Source organism: Callithrix jacchus, chromosome 8 (genome assembly GCF_049354715.1).
Source record: "Callithrix jacchus isolate 240 chromosome 8, calJac240_pri, whole genome shotgun sequence".
Lineage (NCBI taxonomy): Eukaryota > Metazoa > Chordata > Mammalia > Primates > Cebidae > Callithrix > Callithrix jacchus.
This window is the reverse complement of record NC_133509.1, coordinates 84,040,283-84,058,551: the sequence shown is the minus strand read 5'-3', so window position 1 is coordinate 84,058,551 and position 18,269 is coordinate 84,040,283. Positions and strand designations below refer to the sequence as shown.

General features: G+C 42.8%; 1 pseudogene; it reads left to right on the top strand.

Annotated features, from left to right (window-relative positions):
• The first annotated feature begins 17,456 nt into the window (after positions 1-17,456).
• LOC100406127 (interferon-induced transmembrane protein 3 pseudogene) lies at positions 17,457-18,045 on the top strand (annotated as a pseudogene).
• The last annotated feature ends 224 nt before the right edge of the window (positions 18,046-18,269 follow it).

The window sequence follows — 18,269 nt, the reverse complement described above, 5'->3', positions numbered from 1 at the left end:
GTAGGAAGCATACTCTTTTCCTATTCGCTTTAAACTGAAAACATCTTAAAATTAGGTGTCTTAACAGAAAGAAAGAAATATGTGTGTGTGCGTGTGTGAGTTGTGCAGTGGGGCCAGTTTGGGAAACCACACTACAACACCAGACTTCCAGGGCAAGTGAATACAAATCCTTCGATAACAATGGAGCAATTTCATAAGAAAAGATTCAGGTCCCGTGTGGTATGAGAATAGCCTTGTCTCTATTTGCCACCCATGTGTTTACACTCTGCTGGCAACACGATCCTCTATCCTGAGGGAGATGAGGACATTTATTTCCTGATATTGATGACTCCACTCAAGGAGAGTGTTTTTAAAAAAATTGAGCTGGAGGGATCTCACTATGTTGCCCAGGCTGGTCTCAAACTCCTGGGCTCAAACGTTCCTCCCATCTTAGCCTTCTGAGTACCTTGGACTATAGATGTGTGCCACCATGTCCAGGTCTAAGGACTGTGATTTCATATGGTCTCAAACCCAGGTCCAGGCCAAAAAGAGAGATTTCTCTTCATTTCCTAATGGATATGTTACCATTGCCTAGTAACAATAATAATTTTTAGTAGAGACGGTGTTTTACCATGTTGGCTAGGCTGGTGTTGAACTTTTGGCTTCAGATGATCTGCCCACCTCAGCCTCCCAAAGTGCTGGGATTATGGGTGTGGGCCATGCGCTCAGCCCTGGAACAATAATATTTCTTTTCCTTTTTTTCTTTTTTTGAGATGGAGTCTCATTGCCCAGGCCGGAGTGCAGTGGTACAATCTCAGCTCACTGCAACCTCCACCTCCCAGGTTAAAGCGATTCTCCTGCCTTAGCATCCTGAGTAGCCTGGGATTACAGGCCTGTGCCACCACGCCGGATACTTTTTGTATTTTTAGTAGAGATGGGGGTTTCACCATGTTGGTCAGGCTGGTCTCGAACTCCTGACCTCGTGATCAAGCTGCCTCTGCCTCCCAAAGTGCTGAGAATACATGCGTGAACCACTGCAACCAGCCAATAATATTTCTATAATAAACACTCTTCTTAGTAACTTAAGGGTAAGTAGCAAGGTTAAAGAAAATGCTGTCATGGGACATAGACAACTAGAAAAAGCTTTCTCTTTTCATCTAAATTGATAAGATTTAGTCAAACAACATATGGATGAATGCTCACTGATTTACCTGTTGGCCTTTCATGTTAACCTTACACAGTTTAAGTCCCAAATCTGCATTCCAGATACTTGAAAGAACGCTGTTCAGTTGACCTTTATTTAACAAGAAATTTCAGCTGGCTTAGGGGTTCCTTACAACACTATAGATTGACATTTCAAACAAGGACTGTTTCCTGTTAAGAAGGAGACATGATGATTAGTGTTAATGTCGTGTGTGTGTGCGTGTGTGTGAGAGAGTGTGTGTGTGTGTGTGTGTGTGTGAGATCACTGAACACTTAAGTAATCTAAACCAAGGCATTTTAAACCAAAGCAGTGCTTATCCCTAATATACCGCAGGAGTGTCTCGTGAACAGCTAGCTATATAGGCTTAGGAAGCTAGATGGCAGAGTAATCACACAGTTAAAAGGCTTTGTATATAGTTGCAGGGAAAAGCTAAGTTTTTCTTCAATTACAAAAAAGACATTCCTGCTTACCTGTCTGAATGGCAAAAAAAAAAAAAAAAAAAAAAGTAGTCTAGTATGATGGTTTAAAGGGAATAATTTTTAAGGTTCAAAAAATCAGAAAGATTTCCCTTATGCCAGAGACTTGATAATAATAACCAACTTCATGCATTAGGGTTCTTAGAAAGAGTAATGGAGTACATTTAGAGGTGTGGACTTGGCAGCAGCCTGAATGCGTAGTCTCTCCTAAGCCTTTCTGATGATTTGCCTGTTACTTAAGTTTCTACCCATTTAATTTCTTTCTTGTCTTCATGGCTCTCATCTGTAAAGTATGTATCAACTTTTTACATTATGATGATCAGGAATAAATCCAAATAACTTGAAAGTACCTGAGATAATTGATGAAAAGGTTATGCAACCAGGGGGATGATATAATAAGTTAATAGGTACCTGGAGATCAGGGGTTGGACTACCAAGCTTCAAATTCTCAGTCCTGTGACCTTGGCCAGGTTGTGTAACTTCTGAAAGCATTGCTTTTTTTATTAGTAAGAATGAGGATCATAATAGTACCATGTCATAGAGTTGTCATGGTTATTGTGAAGATTGACCACCGTTATGTTGCAATATCATAAGAAATATATTTTTAGTCTCTGCCACTTGTTCTCGTCACACAGCTCCTAACCCCCTTAAAATCCCTTAAGTGGTAAGTGTCTTTTTGTATGCTAATGAGATGAATGGTGACTGGGCTCTTAGATAGCTTCAGGCTTGGGGTTGCTAGTTGCTAGGGTTACCAACCAGGTAATTAGAGCATTGGGACTTTCAGCCCCACCCCTCAACCTTTGGATAGGGGAAAGAAGCTGAAGGTTAGATTGATCCTCACTGGTCAATGGTTCAATCAATCATGCTGTGTAATGAAGCCTTCTTAAAAATCCAGAATGACTGAGCTTGGGGAGCTTCTAGATAGCTGAACATGTACAGATGCCTGAAGCCTGGCTCACCTAAGAGGGCATGAAAGCTCTACGCCCCTCTTCAACACCTTGCCCCATTACTCTCTTCCATCCATCTGTCCATCTGTATCCTTTGAATATCCTTTATAATAAGTGGGTAAATGTAAGTAAGGTGTTTCTTTGAGGTCTGTGAGCTCCTCTAGCAAATTAATCAAACCTTGGGAGGGAGTCATGGGAACCCTGATTTACAGCCTTTTGGGCAGGAGCAGAGGTCACAACCTGGGATCTGCAATTGGCATCTGAAGTGGGAGGTAGTCTTGTGGGAAGAGCCCTTAACCTGTGGGGCCTGATGCTGTCTCCAGGTTGAGATCATCAGAGTTGAATTGAATTAGAGGGCATCTATTTGGTGTCTGGAACACTGATTGCTGGATGTGTGGGAAGAAATCCCTGCACACCTGGTGTCAGAGTGTTTTGTTGAGTCTGTGAGAGAAGGAAAAACACTTCTTTTTTTTCTCTATCTCTAAGAACCACAGTTCCTGGTATGTACAGAACAGTCTGTACGTGTTAGTTATTATTACTACTGCCTTTTGTTTATATAGCTTTGCACTTCAGTATACACATTTCTTTAAATCCTCATAATGTTTTATCAGGTAAGTATTATTATCTTCATTTACCTATGGTGGAGACTTAGGTGATGACTTAAGTCATCAACTTAAAGTGGGAGCCTGGAACTCATCCAGACCCAACTCCATGTTCAGAGATCTTCCCAGTCACCATTCTGCTTTCCAAAAACAAGAAAAATGGCACATGAAAAGCCTTGGGTTCTTTTTGAAATGCAAACAATTCTCAACCCTCCAAGAAGTAAAGCATCTTAAGGCTAGACAAAGTAGAAAAAGGTGTCCACTAGCAAACCATCCAGAGAGCTAGGGCTCTGTAGGATTAGGGAATACTTATGGTTCAGGTGCACGTGTGCAGTGCCTGGAGGAATGGGTAGAGCGCGGCTCAGTGCAGGATCTTGGTGAGTCTGCTATGAGGTCCTTGAAGGCAGATATCGTCATCTTTGTACTCCCTGTCTTACTGTTTGGCACAGTAGGTGCCTCATAAGTGTTTGTTGTATGTACTAATACCCTATGAAAAAAACTTCTTTCTATTACAATAACTGTTGGGATGGGATAAAAATTACTAATGAGAGAGTGTATTAGTCCATTTTTACACTGCTGATAAAGACATACCTGAGAGTGGGCGATTTAAAAAAAAAAGAGGTTTATTGGACTTACAGTTCCACATGGCTGTAGAGGCTTCATAATAATGGCAGAAGTCAAGGAGCAGCAAGTTATGTCTTACATGGATGGCAGAAGGCGAAAAGAGAGCTTGTGCAGGAAACCCCTCCCCCTTATAATAACCATCAGATCTTGTGAGACTTACTCTCACAAGAACAGCTCGGGAAAGACCTGCCCCCATGATTCAATTACCTTTCACTGGGTCCCTCCCACAACACGTGGGAATTCAAGATGAGATTTGGGTGGGGACACAGCCAAACCTTATCAGAGAGTATTCTCTGACATTGCATTCCCTATCCTAGAGTCCATTGAAAGAATTCTCTAGGGGCCAGCCCAAGTTCTCTGTTGTCTTCTCTGCTGGTAAGTATTCCTGTGTGTGTATGTCTGTGTGTGTTGGATAGTTATAAATTAGACCCCTGTATTTTTCTGCTCAGGCTGCCATAACAGAATACCACAGACAAAGTAGCTTAAACAATATACATTTATTTTCTCATCGTTCTAGAGGCTACAAGTCCATTATCAATGTGCTGGACGAGTTGGTTTCTGGTGAGGTTTTTCTTCTTGGCTTGCAGATGGCTGCCTTCTCATTGTGTCCTCACATTGCCTTTGTGTATATGTAGTTCTGGTGTCTCTTCCTTTTTTTTCTTTTTCTTTTCGTTTTTTTTTTTTGAGACAGAGCTCTGTTTTTTGAGACTCCAGCTCTGTCGCCCAGGCTGGAGTACAGTGGTGTGATTCGGTTCACTGCAACCTCTGCCTCCTGGACTCAAGCTATTCTCATGCCTCAGCCTCCTGAGTAGCTGAGGCTACAGGCATGTGCCACCACGCCTGACTAATTTTTGTATTTTTAGTAATGATGGCGTTTCACCATGTTGACCAGGCTGGAGTGCAATCCTTAGGTGATCTGCCTGCCTTGGCCTCCCAAAATGTTGGGATTACAGGTTTAAGCCACCATGCCTGACCATCCTCTTTTTTTTTTTTTTTTTTGAGACAGAGTTTCGCTCTTGTTACCCAGGCTGGAGTGCAATGACGCGATCTCGGCTCACCGCAACCTCCGCCTCCTGGGTTCAGGCAATTCTCCTGCCTCAGCCTCCTGAGTAGCTGGGATTACAGTCACGTGCCACCATGCCCAGCTAATTTTTTGTATTTTTAGTAGAGGCGGGGTTTCACCATGTTGACCAGGATGGTCTCAATCTCTTGACCTTGTGATCCACCCGCCTTGGCCTCCCAAAGTGCTGGGATTACAGGCGTGAGCCACCGCACTCGGCCCTTTATTTTTTTTTTTAAATAAGGACACAAGTTCTATTGATTTAGACCTTATGACCTTATTTAATTTGAATTACCTCCTTAAAAGCCTTATGTCCAAATACAGTCACACTGGGGGTTAGGGCTTTAATATATGGATGGTGGATGGGGAGCACAGTTCAGTCCATAACAGATCCCTGCAATGCTAATTGAGATGTGTGGAGGAAATCACTTTAACAGTTAAATGATGAGTTCATGTCCTTTGTAGGGACATGGATGAACCTGGAAACCATCATTCTCAGCAAACTGACACAAGAACAGAAAATCAAACACTGCATGTTCTCACTCATAGGCAGGTGTTGAACAATGAGAACACATGGACACAGGGAGGGGAGCATCACACACTGAGGTCTGTTGGGGGGGACTAGAGGAGGGACAGTGGTGGGTAGGGAGTTGGGGAGAGATAACATGGGGAGAAATGCCAGATATAGGTGATGGGGATGGAGGCCGCAAACCACATTGCCCTGTATGTACATATGCAACAATCCTGCATGTTCTGCACATGTACCCCCGAATCTAAAATGCAATTAAAAAAATATATAAATTATTCTGACTACTAACCACCGTAGTTTGACTGTGGCACAGTTCCAGGGAAGGCCCACGTGGTTTTCTAGTGGTCACCTTTTTCTACCTTGTCGATCCTTAAGATTCTTTACTTCTTGGAGGGTTTAGAATTGCTTGCATTTCAGGCCTACACCTTGCTAGAGTCACAAAGTGTCCTAAGTAGCAGAGCTGCCTTTGTGCATACCAGCACAGCTGGAGAAAGCTATCCTGGAACACAAATTCTCTTTGGCTTTGAAGTTCACAGCTGGTTGACTCGCTTTGGAGTCTCATCCTTCACTGGTCTTTTTGATTCCGTCCTACCCAAATAAAACCCAGAAAGAACCGCTTAGCACTGTTTGCATTTGTTGATTGTTCAGTCAGTGTGTAAACTGCATTTACCTTTTAAACCTCCATCTCTAATTGCAGAAGAAAGGGCTTTTTTAAGCATCAGCAAGTTGGTGGGGAGAGATTTCTTTGGGTAGGGACCCTTGAAATCATCCTAGGCCCCCTTTAATATTGGGCTTGAGAATAGCCCTGATTTAGTCTCTTTGGATAGAACCAGGAAAAGAGGCAAAGGAATATGTTCCTTCCAGAGGGCATCCTCAGTTTGTAGGGGCTGTTGGAATCTATTCCTGGGTCCTGGGAAGCCCTGCCTTGGCACCCGTGGTGTCGTGGGTCTCTCTCTCCTGACTGCCCCACCTTGCTGATAATTGCCGGCCCTCCTTTTTGACTTTACTAACCTTGCCCAAGTTTTATCTATTTTAAAGATCAAGGCTTCCAGGTGTACATTTTGCAATTTCTAGCCAGATGACCTTAATTAGAATCTAATGACTTTTATCTGATTACTATAGAATCTTTTCACTACCATTCCAGAACACAAGTCTACATCTCTTCTGGTATTTCCATTTCTGAGAATTTTACTGACAAAGCAGTGTTGGAACTGTATCCTCTTATTAGCTGGACCATCTCTAGAAAATACGAAGGGAATTGCAAGGAAAGCCTGGCCCCACTGCTGGACCCTAAAGGTGGCCAACACTGATCTGTTCAGTTTTATTCACTGGCTTATCCTTATATTGTTTTAAAATTCAGCATCCACATGACTGGGCCTAGATAAAGGTAAAGTACTTTTTGGTGAAGTACTTATAACAAGTCACAAAATCAGCAAATAAAGCCTGCTCAGGCTAAATGGCATCACATGCAAAAGATCATGAACAGCACTAGGAAGAACATGACAATGAAATGAGTGGTTAAGAGAAGGCCTATGAGAGTTCTAATGAGGAAGACTTCATTGTAGGCTGGTGTGCAAGAATAGCTTTGCAGAGGGGTGGGCCCTAATGGGCCTATTAGGATCAGCAGGAAGAAAGGGAATGAGAACTTTGAAAGAGAGGAAGGGAACGTGGCAGCAGGAGGCCAGGATAGCTTGAGAGAAGAACTGAAACCTTGCACACAGTAAGGATCACTGATTAGTTAACATTTATGGAGCCCTTCTCTGTGCCTGGCACATATTTTGGCACTCTATGTTCATGGTCCTATCTGACACATTCCTGTGACCTTGGGAGGCAGACGTTATCCTCATGAAACAACTGGAGCCCAGAAAGTTTAGGTCACTTGCTTGGGGTACCCATTCTATTCTGAAGCCCATGTTCTTAGTCACCAACCATCTCCCTGTGGGAAAGGGGTGTAGGCCAAGTTGGTAGGAGATAAGATCTCCTGGAATTTCAAACACTGGAGAATTTGGGGCCTTAGGAAAGCGAGAAAGTGTTGGTCAGAATGTAAATATCCCTGGTCTACAGATAGTCCTGGACTGTACTGGCTCAGGTAATTCAGAGCTGACATTTAGAGATGTGGCACAAGCCCTCACTAGGCAGGTAGCTCTTTTTCTGAAAAGACATAATAGAACGACTCCACCATGATTTTTTCAAGGGCAGGCCTGAAGCATTTACTGGGGAGAAATGTCTCCCATATGGAGGAAGTCAGAGAGGGAGTAAAAGGAGATGGAGAGCAGGCTCTGAGAAGGCAGAAATAATGTGAACAACAGGAGAGGAAAGGAGGTGGGCGGGTGGGTGAAAGCACAGATATATCGTTATTGTTATAATGAAAGGGAGAGCAGTTACTGGAGAGAACATTTCCTATTAATAAAAGATCTAAAATGACGGAGGAAATGACAGTAGCTGAGAGGCGGCCTTCTTTGAAAAATATGGCCACTAAAAGGAATTCACCTTTCCAATTTGCACTGCACTTTACAGTTTCCCAAGTGCGTTTTCATCTATTATTCATTCTGACATCAGTGCTGTGATGTATGGCATTATCAACTCTGTTTGACAAATAAGGAAGTAGGTTTCAGAAGGGAAAGGTCCTACTTGAGGTCCTATGACTGGTTAGATAGACCTGGGACCAGAACTTGAGTCTTAGCCCTGCTAGACTTTGCCCCCATCATAATGCCAGGAGGACAAACAGGGTCATTACATGGTGATTCAAACTTTGGAGAAGAAGCTGCAAGAACTGCCTGGGAAAAGTTGAATGTGGTGGAAAATTTTTTGGGACTCTACTAATTTATAATAATGGAAAGCTTTTTGAAATTTATCCAGTTAAGATCGAATTTATACAAACACCTTATTAATTTATATTCAGGTGACCAGGGAAAGCGACTCTGAATACAAAGAGTTGGTATTACCTGGTATTCCTTGTTTTAGCTGCAGAAGAGTAGAGATTAATTTTTGATCTTTTTTAATGGTCTGATTTGCCTTTGCTGTCTTTTCCTAAGGGAAAAAAATAATGTCTGCCTCTCAAGGTCACAGGAATGTGTCAGATAGGACCAAGTATATACAGCGCCAAAAAATGTGCCAGGCACAGAGAAGGTCTCCATAAATGTTAACTAATCAGTGATCATTACTGTGCACAAGGTTCACTTTCTCCTTAATGACAGTACTTTGCATTTGTTTCATGTTACTGAGTTTCTGGTGGTAGTGCACCCTACAGTAACAGAGGCCGCAATGAATTAGGAATCCGGTTTCCACTGAGCTTGTGGAACCAGCTTAACTTCTCTTCCCCGGTCCACAAGGGGCATGGTTTCAAAGGCAAAAACTTCCCAGCACCATACCTCTATTCTCTCCCCATCCGGGAGCCTAGAGTTCTTTGTTTAACTTTCTCCAGCGTGGGAAGGTAGACAGCCCAGGTAAGCTTCCGTTGTTTAAAAAGATTGCCTAAAGCCTTGAAAGGAGGGGCTCTATTGCGAGCCAGGCAGCCAATTCAGCATCGGAGTCCAAGATCAATCACTCCAGAGGAAGTTTGGAAAAGCTCCTCTCACTGGATGAGAACTTGAATGGGGTGGGAGTAATTTCGGGGGTTAAATTCCCCCTACTCCTTTACCTATACAAATTTCCCTCTCTGGGATCCCTTCCCAAAAAGTGTGGGAGCCTTTCTCTCTCTTTTTACCTCTGTGAACTCCATCTCTGGATCACTTTTCTACAAAGCTCTTTGGGTCCAGTATTTACTTGAACCAGCTCACCGGCCACCAGGGCTGTCTTCCATTCTTGGGTGAGTGAGGCCCAAGGACCTAGGAAAACACATCTGATTGGGGAACAGTGAGCATCTTTGGGACCCCCGCAGCCCTGCTCCCGTCCCCGGTTACCATAGTTCATATTTCTTTCTGCTTTTTCCACATCCGTATGCTGACACTTGGAGAAGCATCAGTTTGCTTCTCCCAGTGCCCTTTATTCTCACAGATAACTCCATTTTCAGTGTAAGCCCTCTTATTCCTAGTCTTGGTATTTTTGCCCTTATTCTTCAATCAAACCACCATAGCTGGATTTTTTTTTTTTTTTTTTTTGAAATAGAGTCTCACTCTATTGCTCACGCTGCCGTGGAGTGGCAAGATCTTGGCTCATTGCAACCTCGCCTCCCAGGTTCAAGCGATTCTCCTGCCTCTCAGTCTCGAGTATCTGGGACCACAGGTGCTCGCCACTATGCCTGGCTATTTTCCATATTTTTAGTAGAGATGGGGTTTCACCATATTGTCCAGGCTGGTCTCGAACACCTGACCTTGTGATCCGCTTGCTTCAGCCTCCCAAAGTGCTGAGATTACAGGCATGAGCCACCACGCCGAGCCGATAGCTGGAATTTTATTGTCTTTCCACATTATTAGCTATTTATTGCTGTGTAACAGATTACCCCAAAATTTATAACAAATTAACATTATCTCATAGTTTTTGTAGGTTGGGAACCAAGACACTGGGTTGGTGTCTCTCATGAGTTGGCAGTTGTGCTATTGGGTTGTCATCATCTTAAGGGCTCCAGGATCCACTCCCAGCTCTCTCATGGCTGTTGGCAGGAGGCTTTAGCTCCTTGCTTTGTGGCCCTTTTCATAGGAATGCTTATGACCTGGCTTCCCTCATAGGGAGGGATCCAGGAGAAAGAGGGAGTAAATGAGAACAGCAGGTGGCAATCCCAGTCTTTGGATAACCTAATCTTGGAAGTGACATTCTATTACTTCTTCCATATTCTAATTAATACATGTGACCCAGTAAGTTCAGTCCACACTCAGTCAGAGGGAAATTAAACTCTACCTCTTAAGGAGAGGATTATCAAAGAATTTATGGACATATGTTTATAACGATCACACTAAAAAATTATTTATAGTTTTTTTTTTTTGAGACAGGGTCTTGGTCTGTCACCCGGCTAGAGTGAAGTGGCACGATCATGGCTCACTGCACCCTCAACTCCTTGACTCAAGCGAGTCTCCCACCTCAGCCTCCTTGGTAGCTAGGAGCATAGGCACACACTATGGTGCTCTGCTAATTAAATTTTTTTTTCTTTTGTAGAAATAGGATCTTGCCATGTTGCTCAGGCTAGTCTCAAGCTTCTGGGCTCAAGTGATCCTCCCACTTCAGCCTCCCAAAGTGCTGGGATTACAGATGTGAGCACTTTGCCCAACAATGTTTTAGTTTTACAGCTCTGTACTATGCACTTGTTGGACTTTAGGGATTTAACAAGGTTCTTGACCCCACAAAAATTTAAGTCTAGAGGCCATGATACTTTCTTCTATTTCTTTTTTCTAGGGATAGGCCACTAAGGTCCAATCTGGGAACTCACCTCTCCTCTAATACCATACTACTGGCAGCTGGTGGCCTAACTCAGTGTCTGAAAATTTTCATTTATCTGGAGCCTGAGCTGGAGGAAAACTTAAGTCCTTTTTAAATATGATAAATCTATCTGAGATTCTTGGAAAGGGAAGAGTTTTGTGGTTATCCCATAGTTCTTTGTTCTTTGTATATTCTGGTTTTCTTTTTAAAATCTTTTTTCTCCTTGTTCATTAGTTTTGGAAGTTTCTATTGACATACATTCTAGCTCAGAAATTTTTTCCTCAGCTGTATCCAGTATACTAGTAGGCTTTTCTAAGGGATTCTTAATGTTTGTAATGTATTTTTGATCTTAAGCATTTATTTTTGGTTCTTTCCCAGAATTTCCTCTCTGTTTACACTGTCCATTTGTTCTTGCATGCTATCTAATTTTCTCATTGTGGCCTTTAACATATTAATCATAGTTGTTTTAAATTCCCAGTCTGATAATTCCAACATCTCTGCCATCTCTGAGTCTGGTTCTGATGTTTGCTCTGGTCTCTTCAAACTTGGCTTTTGTTTTTTAATTTGCCTTGTCATTTTTGTTATTGTGGTTGTTGTTGAAAGCTGACATGATATACTGGATGTATTAGTTTGCTCTCATATTCCTATAAATAAATACCTGAAACTGGGTAATTTATAAAGAAAAGAGGATTAATTGGCTTACAGTTCTACAGGCTATACAGGAAGCATGGTGGCATCAGCTTCTAGGGGGAGGCCTCAGGAAACTTTCAATTATGTTGGAAGGCAAAAGGGGAGCCAAGCATCCCACATGGGCAGAGCAGGAGCAAGAGGGAGGTGGAGGAGGTGCCACCCACTTTTAAATGACCGGATTTCACAATAACTCACTCACTATCATGAGAACAGCACCAATGGAGAAACCCACCCCTATAATCCAATCACCTCCCACCAGGCCCCACCTCCAACACTGGGAATTACAATTTGATATGAGATTTGGACAGGGACACAGATATAAACCATATTATTCCACCCCTTTCCCTTCCCAAATCTTGTATTCTTCTCACATTGGAAAATGCTATCATGACTTCCCAACAGTCCCCCAAAGTCTTAATTTATTCCAACATTAACTTGAAAGTCCAAGGTCCAAAGTATCATCTGAGACAAGGCTTATCCCTTCTGCCTATGAGCTTGTAAAATAAAAAATAAAAAACAAGTTACTTTCAATAAACAGTGGAGGTATAGGCATTGAGTGAATAATTCTGCTCCAAAAGGGAGAAATCAGCCAAAAGAAAGGGAATACAGGTCCCATGCAAGTCTGTTTGGGGGCTCCAACCCCATCTTTCCCCTCTGGACTGCCCTAGAAGTGGTTCTCCATGAGGGTTCCACCCTTGCAGCAGGATTCTGTCTGGACATCTAGGCGTTTCCATACAACCTCTAATATCTAGGTGGAGGCTCCCAAGCCTCAACTTGTGTACTTTGCACACCGACAGGCTTAATACCATGTCAAAACTGCCAAGGTTTATGGCTTGCACCCTCTAAAGGGCCTGCAGCAGCCCGAGTTGTACCTGAGATCCTTTGAGCCATGGCTGGAGCTGGAGCAGCCGGGATGCAGGGAGCAGTAGCTTGAGGCTGTGCAGGGCAGCAGGGCCTTGGGCTTAGACCATGAAACCATCTTTCCCTCTTAGGCCTCCAGGAGGGGCTTCCAATAAGGTCTCTGAAATGCTTTCAAGAACTTTTCTCCATTGTCTTGGATATTAGTAGTTGACTCCTTTTTACTTATGCAAATTTCTGTAGCCTTTGAGAGAGTTGGGAGGGAAGTGCCACATGCTTTTAAATGACTAGATCTCATGGGAACCTACTCACTATCACAAGAACAGCACCAAGGGGGGACATCCACCCCCATGATCCAAGCACCTCCCACCATGCCCCACATCCAACATTGGGGATTACAATTTGACATGAGATTTGGGTGGTGTCACAGACCCAAACCATATCACAAAAGGGAAAAATTAGCCAAAAGAAAGTGGATACAGGTCTCATGCGAGTCTGAAACCCAGCAGGGCTGTCGTTAAGCCTTAAGGCTTCAAAATAATCTCATTAGATTCCATGTTCCACATCCATGACACACTGGTGTGGCCGGTGGGCTCCTAAGGCTGTTGGCAGCTGCACTCCTGTGGCTTTGCAGGTGCACAGTGCAAGCTTCCAATGGATCTACTGTTCTGGGGTTTGGAGGATGGTGGCCCTCTTCTCACAGCTCCACTAGACGGTGCCCCAGTGGGGACTCTTGTAAATAGACCTTCTGTGATGTGGTGGTAAGGTGTGGGAGGAAGGGAAGCAATTTGTAATCCTATGATTGGGGCTTTTAGTGAGCCTGTGACCTTGGGCTATGAACTTCACAAGTGCTTCTCAGTTTTTTCCCTTCTGAGGTTGGACAGAATGGCTAGGGAGTGCTGCAGTTGGGTATTTCCCTTCCTTAGGGTTGGTTAGGCTGTAATAAATCCAACAGGTTATGCTCTAGTAACCATAGTTTCTCTTGAGGGCAGGCCTTGATAAGAAAAACAAAATGCTCTGGTGCATTTCAAAATGATTCTTTTCCCCCTTTCCTGACTGGAAGTCAGAAGGGATTTTTCTCCAGGCTTCTCTTTGAGAATTTGGTAGAGGCTCTGGAGGTATAACTCACGGAAATGCGGGGACCTCCCCCCCATGACTGCATCCCCTAGGAGTTTGTCCACACTGAACCTCCAGCAATTCATGAGTTTTCCTACTCTAGAACTTGTTCCCGTGGAAGTTTATGCTCTGATAAGTTGTGATTCTCTGTATCTATCTCTCTATCTATCTATCTCTCCAATTTTGTGGGCAAAAGTTTGCCTCATGATCTCACTTCTCTGACAGATCAAGGAAAGTTTCTGGTTTTTCAGTTTTTGTTCATATTTTACTTGTTAGAATAGAGCGGTGATTTCCAAACACCTTCCATGCTCTACCATAGTTAGGGTTTCTGTAACATCATCACCACAATCATCTTATCACATTCTTTCTGGATTAATCATCATATCACATTCTTTTGGGATCATTTTCTGCTCAGACTTATTGAGCAATTACTATGTTTCAGATGATATTCTAAGTGTTCTACCTGTATTGTCAACAACCCTATGAGAGTTACATGTACTGATTTAGTTTGAGTTGCCTAGAAACTGAACCTGCAACAGTATTTTGTGTACATGAGATTTATTAAGAGAATGCTTTTAGGAAAAACTGGTAAGGGAGAGAGGGAAACAGAGTAAGGAAAGAAGGTGCTACATAAGGGTAGGATTTCAGGTGTGGTCTCAGCCTGATCCACTGGGAGCTTTTGAGTGTAAATTGCACTATGTCCCATTGTTGAGGAAGGGGCAGGGCTATTGTACCCTTGCCCTATTAGTTATGAATCATGGTGAGGGCCTTCTTACCCTTTCCATTTTACAAATGAGGAAATTGAGGCACAGAGAAATTAAAGAATTTGCTTGAGGCCACATGGCAAGTTAGTGGTGGAATTGAGTTTGGATCCCAGACATTGTGGTTCTCAAATTACTTTGGTTTTTTTTTTTTTTTAGATGGAGTTTAGCTCTGTTGCCAGGCTGGAGTGCAGTGGTGCAATCTCGGCTCACTGCAACTTCTGACTCCCTGATTCAAGCGATTTTCCTGCCTCAGCCTCCTGAGAGTAACTGAGGTTATAGGCATGGGCCACTATGTCCAGCTAATTTTTATATTTTTTAGTAAAGATGGGGTTTCTCTATGTTGGCTAGGCTTGTCTTGAACTCCTGACCTCAGGTGATCTGCCTGCTTCAACCTCCTAAATTGCTGGGATTACAGGCGTGAGCCACTATGCCTGGCCTCAAGTTACATTTTTATATTGCATTTTATAAGGAACAACCAACTACTTATTTGACCTTCCAAAACGCTATGAGGTAGCTGGGCACCAATGATTATTCTTATTTTTCAGATGAGGAAACTGAAGATCAAATCTAAGGTTTTCTTTTTTTTTTTTACATCCAGGTCCTGGTCTTCCGTCATAAATCAATTAGAGACTGTAAAGTCATTCTGTCATAAATCAATTAGAGATTGCTTCACTGACTAAATGACATAGAATAAAATAACATTTACCTGATTTAGGAACATAGAACTTGAAAACTATAGAGTTTCTGTACTCTGGGTGACTCACAGGATTTAATGGAAAACCTCATCCGATCCATAGGGGAGTGCCCCTAGCTCTTACTCAGATGTTATTTTAAACCACTGGCTGATTTTCTCAAGTGAGTAAATTTAATGTTTTGTAATTACAAAGTAATAACAAGAACAGCATTCTGATATTTAAAAATGTTTATTTATTTTATTTTTTTGAGACAGGGTTTCACTCTGTTGCCCAGGCTGGAATGCAGTGGTGCAAAAGCAGCTCACTGCAGCCTCAACCTCCTGGGCTCAAGTGATCCCCCTACCTCAACTTCCTGTAGCTGGGACTACAGGCATGTGCCACCAAGCTTTGCTAATTTTTTATTTTTTGTAGAGATAGGGTCTCACTATGTTGCCCAGGCTGGTCTCAAACTCCTAGGCTCAAGTGATCATCTTTCCTTGGCCTCCTGAAGTGCTGGGATTACAGGTGTGAGCCACCACACCCGGCTCAGCATTCTACCATGTAATTCCTGATTGCAGAATAGTTAAAAATTTTATAAGAAGAGCTTTACCAGGAGGGAATTCAGGATGTTATTGGGGAGAATAATACAATTATTTATTATCTTCATTAATATTCTGGGAAAAAGGGATTGTAAGTTAATGAGGTTATAAATTTTAGTAGAAAAGAGGAATGAGAAACTTGGGAAAAAGCTGTTCCATCTGGGCAGCATAATTTGAAACAGAGCTTTTTAATAGTAGGCTTTTTGAAATTCATTTCTTGAAAATCTGAAGAATGCAAACAATTGAAGTTTGCACTGAAACATGGCAACAGCACAAATTGCCGAAATGTGTGGTCTACATTTGCTGCTTCTGTTTCTTGTTCCCCAATTCCTTTTAATTCCTTGAAAACCTGATTTCTAGTCACTTGTCAATTGCTCCTAGACTTATTCTCTACTTTTTTCCCATGTTGTCGTATCAAACCTACATATCTGAGGAAGTGTGGCTGTTGTGAGGCTCTGGCAGAAGATGTCCGGTGGTTTCTTTGGCAGTGGCTCAGTCTCCTCCGTGATTCCAGGTTCTACAGACCTTTTTCTGTAGTCCAAACTCATGGTAGGCAGCCTCTGCCTTTCTGATTTCCACTGGCAGACCTGGCTCCTGGCTTTGATGTCACCCCTCTATCTTGTGTCCTATCAGCCCTAGCAGTGGCAAAACTTCCAGGTATCGCTAACTTTGCATTAACTTGTTCATTTAGCTTCTCAACTCTTCTATCACTCAAGTAATGAATTCCCTGTATTAAATTCCTCCTGCTTGAATTGGCTTTCCTCAATTTTATTTGTTGTTGTTATATTATTTTTATAGAGATAAGGTCTCACTCTGTCACCCAGGCTAGAATGCAGTGGTGTGATCATAGCTGACTGTAACCTTGAATTCCTGGGCTCAAGCGATCCTCCTGTCTCAGCCTTCTGAGCAGCTGGGACTATGGGTGTGAGCCACCATGTCTGACTAATTAAAAAAAGATTTTTAGTAGAGATGCGGTCTCACTATGTTGCCTAGGATGGTCTTGAACTCTTGGCCTCAAATAGTCCTTTTGCCTTGGCCTCTCAAAGTGCTGGTCTTAGAGGTGTGAGCACAATGACTGATCTTTAATTTTTAATTATTTTTGCTTGTTATAGTTTTGTTCTTGTACCCTCTTTTTTACTCTCCATATTTCTTTCTTTTTTTAAAAAATATATTTTATTGTGTTTTAGATTTTGGGGTACATCACACCTGGCTAATTTTTGTATTTTTAGTAGACATGGGGTTTCACCATGTTGGCCAGGCTTGTCTCAAACTCTTGACCTCAAGTAATCTGCCCACCTCAGCCTCCCAAAGTGTTAGAATTACAGGCTTGAGCCACCAAGCCCAGGGATCTTTCAACTTTTAAGAGAAGCCAGGAATCTCCATTTTTGTGTGATTATTTCCCGATTTGAAAACACTGGAAATGTGTACTATATCTGATTTTTTTGGACTTTCCAGTTATATCAGCAAACCTTCGATTTGAAAACATATTTATACCTATGTTCTATGGAATGTACTGTATTTATAGCCATTTTCTGGCATCCTATTGGGTTCAGCCAATGAGAGGAACAGGTAGGGGAGGGAGGCAGGAGAATGGCATCTCCAGGCAGATTGCTTTCATGGCTGGGCAGTGAAGGTCACTCCTTTTGGACCATGGCTTTGGCTATCATGGAGGAAATTATTAATTGAATAACATTGCAACATGATGCCTAAAAAAGCTAGATCTACAACTCACAGGGATGTTATTGACCAGTCTTGGTACAGAGTTTTGCTTTCAATTATTGTTAGAAGCAGGAGTTTACTGCTCATTGATCCATCTTCCCCGAGATGTGTCACATCAGAAGTGGGACCTTTTTTCTCATTGGCTTCACTACTCCTAGCGTTTTTATATAACAATGCCAGTAACTGGCATGTCATTTGCAATTAGCAGTTTTAGATGAGTAGAAAGTTACTTTTGTTTTTGTTTCTTAAAATTTTTAATTTTTGGAGAAGCATCCCAGCAACCCAACCACGGCCAGTCTTCCCTGGACACCATGAACTATATGGTCCAAACCTTCTTCACTCCTGCCAGCACCAGCTGTCCCCCGAACTATGAGATGCTGAAGGAGGAACATGAGGTGGCTGTGCTGGGGGCGCCCCACAACCCTGCGCCCCCGACGTCCACCGTGATCCACATCCGAAGCGAGACCTCCGTGCCCGACCACGTCATCTGGTCCCTGTTCAACACCCTCTTTATGAACTCCTGCTGCCTGGGCTTCATAGCGTTCGCCTACTCCATGAAGTCTAGGGACAGGAAGATGGTTGGCGACCTGACTGGAGCCCAGGCCTATGCCTCCACCGCCAAGTGCCTGAACATCTGGGCCCTGATATTGGGCATCATCAGGACCATTCTGCTGATCATCATCCCAATACTGATTCTGCAAGCCTATCAGTAGATCAGAGGAATCATCCCGGCCAGGGGCTCTGCCCGTGACCTGTCTCCCACGTACTCCAGCTTCCATTCCTCGCCCTGTCCCCAGCCGATCCTGTATCAGCCTTTTACCCTCACACACTTTTCCACAGTTGTGTTCAATAAAGTGCACATGTTCCTGGAAAAAAAATTTTTAATTTTTAAGTTTCATGGGTACACAGTAGGTATATATTTATGGGATACATGAGATGTTTTGATATGGGCATGCAATGTGTAATGATCACATCATGGAAGATAGGGTATTCATTCCCTCAAGCATATATCCTTTGTGTTACAAAAAGTCCAGTTATACTCTTTTAATTATTTTAAAATTAAACTATTTTGACTA